Below are 5,457 nucleotides of genomic sequence, written 5' to 3' on the forward strand. Positions count from 1 at the left end.
AGAGAGAGAGAGAGAGAGAGAGAGAGAGAGAGAGAGAGAGAGAGAGAGATTGTTTTTTGTTTAGTCATTTCAGTCCTGTGACACCAATTAGGGCTTTCTTGGTTGTAGCACTTTGCCAATTATTCCTTTTCTAGCTCATTTTACAGATGAGGAAACTGAGGCAAACAGGGTTGAGTGAGTTGTCCAGGGTCATTTCTCTGACCTCCACCACAGTCCTACTCCAGGGTCTTATCACTCAGTTATATATAAGATAAAAAGAGTTTTTTTTTAAAGCATTTGATTTATCCTTCTTAAGAAAACAATGGGACATGTGAGGTGTCACTAGAAAGTCATGTGATATTTGTTTGTGGTTTTTGTTTAGTTTTTAACAAATGTATAATGATTTACACATACAAATCTCAACAAAAAAAAAGCCAGGAAAGCATCTGGGGTTAGGGCTAAGATTGAGGCTGCTGATGGGAATCCGTCTGAGAAGCAAGTAAGTGCAAGCTAAAGAATTGGGGAGTTCAGGTTTTTATAGCTGGGATGCAGTGCAAGGAGCCTGCCACACCCAAGAAATAGACAAGCAAAAGTCAAATGGGCTGATTCCAAGCGTGATACCAAAGGGAGCAGGCCAAATAGAAGAGTGTAGCTAAAACTGAATAGTGTATAATAATGAACAAGTTTTATTCCGAGGAGGGGGAAAAAATCATACCTTCCTTGTAGAGGTGGGGGATGTGGATATGAGATGCTACATATGCTTTTGGGCTTGGTTTGAGGTATTGATAAATAGCTGCTTTTTCCTTTCTCTTTTTTATTCTTTATTACAAGGAACATGCGTGTGCGTGTGTGTGTATGTGTAACAATAAAATTGGGCAAAATTTGTACCTCTCTGGTTTTCAGTTTCCTCATTTGTAAAAATATTATTCATAGGTACCTAGATTTAGAACTAGAAGGAGAAGTTCCATAGCTACTTAGTTCAGCCCTCTCGTTATACAGATGAGGAAACTGAGGCTCAAGAGGTTATATGATTTGCTCAAGGTCACACAGGTAAGCAATTAGCAGAGTAAGATTCAACCCCAAGTCCTTTGGCACCAAATCCAGCACTCTTTCAATGTATGTAGTTTCTCATGTAAAAAAAGAGATAAGAATAATAATTCCCATGTATATAATGGTCTAAAAAATAATAATAAAAATAATTTTTTAAAAGGTAGAGATAGGGGCAGCTAGGTGGCACAGTGAAGAGAGTACCAGCCCTGGAGTCAGGAAGACCTGAGTTCAAAACTGGCCTCATACACTTAACACAAAAACTAGCTGTGTGAACTTGGACAAGTCACTTAACCCCAATTACCCTCCAAAAAACAAAAAAAAGAAGAAGAGATGAGGCAAAGTCTCTGTCCTTGAGGAGCTTACAGACTAGTGGGGGCAAGTCAGTTAATTTCTTTAAGCCTCAGTATTCTCATCTATAATATGGGGAAACTTCACAGGACTATTGTTGGAGGATCTTAGGAGATAGCATAAATGGAAATGCCTTAAAAATTGTCAAGTGCTATATAAAAGTGCTACATAAACCTAAATTTGGTTGACTCTAAACATTCCAAAACACTGCTGCTATTAATAGCATTGTCATTATTACTATTACTCTAACCTTTATATAAGGATGAGCTACAGCTATGCTTCGTAGGCACCAAATGAGTCACTGAAGGCTTTTTCTTGACTTCAAAAGATTTGAAGTTTTGAAAAAATACATATTTTTATTACAAAAATGTCTATCATAGACCTGTTAGGCAAAGAAAGAAAAACAGCCACAAGATTATTGAGAAATCCTGTTTTGTAAGTCTTCTCCTAAGCAAATCAGAATCTCTGAGCCTTTTACTCATAACAACATTGCGGGTAGGTGACTTTTTTTTTTTGCCTTTTGGAGGGCAATTGGGGTTAAGTAACTTGCCCAAGGTTACACGGCTAGTTTTTTGTGTGGGTGTTAAGTGTCTGAGGCCAGAACCAAACTCAGGTCCTCCTGACTCCTGGCTGAGGCTTTACTTACTGTGCCACCTAGCCGCCCCTAAGGTGACTTCTTATAACAAATACTCATGTGGCCCCCAGCTTTATTTCAAAGCAGTTGGTCTCCATTTATACATGTTCCTTTTGCAAATCTAGTAAAGGAATTTTGCTAAGAAGGAAATTTTTAAAAAGCAGAGCTGGGCAAACAAGGAGGAAGAACGTTGGAGATGCAGTGAATTTGGTGTTGTACACACTTGGCAAAACATGAAGCAATCAGGAATGCCTGTGTTGAGTCTGAAAGGTGCAATATATTTTAAAGTATCTCAATGAAATTATCTATTTTAGAGAGAAAGCATCTTGTTGGTCTCATGAGTCAGGAAAGCTTGGGTTGAAGTTCAACTACAGTGCATAGTGGCAATGTGACCCTGGGCAATTGCCTTAACCTCCCAGTGGTCCATGTAACTCTCTAAGATGGTAAGTGAAGTTATAGAGGAGGAGCTAGTAGCTTTATCTAAAAGTTAGCTATTATTATACTTAATTTGTTTTGTGTAAAGTGTGATTCATAGCCATTCCAGGAATTCTCTATAGAAATGAAATTGTAGATCTCCACTAAAGATATAAATTTACATTGGATAGATTTTGAATTTCATTTGGGATAAAAATGTAGTTTTGTTTATATATCGGTTCACTCCAATAGGATGTAATCTCTTTTTTTATCAAATGCTTTATTAATTTCTAGTTTACATTGTTCATTTCTGCAAGATTTTGATTTACAAATTTTCTCCCCGTTTTTCCCCGACCCACCACCCCAAAATAGCGATCCCACTGGATATCCCCTCCTCCAATCTGCTCTCTCCCATATATTCTCCCTTACCCCATTTCCTTACCTTACCTTTCCAGTAGGGCATGGTGGATCTCTATGCCCCAGTGACTGTATATCTTATTTCCCAGTTACATGTAAAATAATATTGATGATAGTATATATGTGTGTGTATTAAACATTTGATTTTAAAACTGTGAATTCCAGATTCATTCCCTTGTTACCCACCCTTACTGGGAAGATAAGCAATTCAATATAGGTTGTACATGTGTAGCTATACAAAACATTTCCATAGTAGATATATTGTAAAAGACAGATTATATTTCCCTCTCTCCTATCCCACTTCCCATTTGTTCTATTCTCTACTTTGATCCTGTCCCTTTTCAAAAGTAGGTGCTTCCAAATTCCCTCCCCTCGAGCCTTCCCTCCCTTCCATCATGCCCCCTCTCATCCCCTTCCCCCCTACTCTCCTGTAGAGTGAGATAAGTATGTATGTCATTCCCTCCCTAAGCCAAATTCAATGAGAATAAGGTTGACCCATTCCCTTTTGCCTTCCTGTTCTTCCCCTCCATTGTAACCATTTTCCTTTGCCTGTTCTATATGAGATAGTTTACTCCATTCTGTCTCTCCACATCTCCTCTCATTATATTCCTCTCTCACCTCTTAATTTCACCTTTTAAGTATTATCCCTTCCCATTAAACTGGTCCTGTGCCCTCTATGTATACCTGTACACATATATACACACATTCACATATGTATTCATATGCCCATATACCCTCCTGTATAGACATATATATGTGTGTGTGTGTGTATATATATATATATATGTATATATATACACATTTCTACTCCTTTCAATTATTCTCGTACTGAGAAAAGTTTCATAAGTTACAATTATCATTTTTCCATGTAGGAATGTAAATAGTTCAACTTTGATAAGTTTTGTGATTTCTTTTCCCTGTTTACCTTCTCATGCTTCTCTTGCTTCTTGTACCGCAATGTCAAATTTTCTATTCAACTCGGGTTTTTTCATTAAGAATGCTTGAAAGACCTCTATTCCACTAAATGACCATATTTTCCCCTGAAGCATGATAGTTTTGCTGGGTAGGTGATTCTTGATTTTAATCCCAACTCCATTGGCCTCTGGAATATCATATTCCAAAGCCTACAATCCCTCAGTGTAGAAGCTGCCAGATCCTGTGTTATCCTAATTGTGTTTCCACAATGTTGTTTCTTCTTGGCTGCTTGTAATACTTTCTCCTTGATCTGGGAATTCTGGAACCTGGCTATAATATTCCTAGGAGTTTTCTTTTTTGGATCTTTTTCAGGAGGTCATCGGTGGATTCTTTCACCCTCTATTTTGCCCTCTGGTTCTAAAACATCAGGACAATTTTTCTTGAGAATTTCTGGAAGGATGATTTCTAGGTTCTTTTTTTGGTCATGGCTTTCAAGGTAGTCCAATAATTTTTAAATTATCTCTCCTGGATCTATTTTCCAGGTCAGTGGCTTTCCCAATGAGATATTTCATATTTCCTTCTATTTTTTCATTTGTTTGGATCTATTTAATAGTATCTTGATTTCTCATAAAGTCACTAGCTTCCATTTGCTCCAATATAACTCTAAAGGAATTATTCTCTTCAGTGAGCTTTTGAGATTCTTTTTCCATCTGGCAAATTCAGCTTTTTAAGGCATTCTTCTCCTCATTGGCTTTTTGAGCCTCTTTTGCCATTTGAGTTAGTCCATTTTTTAAGGTGTTATTTTCTTCAGTCAGGTTGTTGACATTCATTTCATAATTTTCTTGTATTGTTCTCATTTCTCTTCCCAATTTTTCCTCCACTTCTCTTATTTGCTTTTCAAAATCCTTTTCAAACTCCTCTATGGCCTGTAACCAGCTCGTATTTTTTTGGAAACTTTTGGTGCAAGAGTTCTGACTTAGCTGTCTCCTCCTGTTCCATGCTTTTAGTCTAAAGCTGGGTTGCTCTGCTTGCTTTGTTTCCCTTGTTTGCACATGTTGCCACTCAATTACTTGATTTTAGGGCTTTTTGCCACAGTAGAACTCTGCTACCAGACAGGGGAGCTTTGTCCCAAATGCTGGGGTTTTCTCAGCTGTTGAAGATATTAGTTGGGTGCCCTCTCTGAAGCCTCCACATACTCTGGCAAACTGGCCACACACCCAGAACCTCCACCCTAGACTGCAATCCAGATCCAAGCAGGTTAAAGCAAGAGTGATTACCCCTCAGACTGGTTGCTTGGTCCCCCTACAGTCTTCAGGCCAGGAGCTGAAGCTGCCATGTGGAGGCAGCTGCACTGCTGGGGCACCTCAGTGGCTTCTCCCTCCAGGGTATAAAGGCCTACTGCTATCCCAACTACTGGATCCCAAAATCCACACTGCGCTGACCTCTCACTTTGTCCTTAACATCTATGGGTTGATAATTCTGTAAACCACCACAGCTGCTGGTTATCTGAAGTCCCTCTAGCCTGAGGCTGGTCAGGCCCACCCTGGGGCTAAAACCCTGGGCTCCTGCAGGGCTGGGGTGGGCTCCCAGAGAGCTGGGCTGGCTACTCCCTGCTGGCCTGCTGGGCTGTCCTCAGCGGGAGGTTAGCTTCTCTTTGTCATTTTGTGAGTTCTGTAGCTCCAAAGTTTGTTCAGAGTCAC

The sequence above is a fragment of the Petaurus breviceps genome, unplaced genomic scaffold (assembly GCF_028583685.1).
Source record: "Petaurus breviceps papuanus isolate PSGF00001 unplaced genomic scaffold, PetGlider_PUasm1.0 221, whole genome shotgun sequence".
Classification (NCBI taxonomy): domain Eukaryota; kingdom Metazoa; phylum Chordata; class Mammalia; order Diprotodontia; family Petauridae; genus Petaurus; species Petaurus breviceps.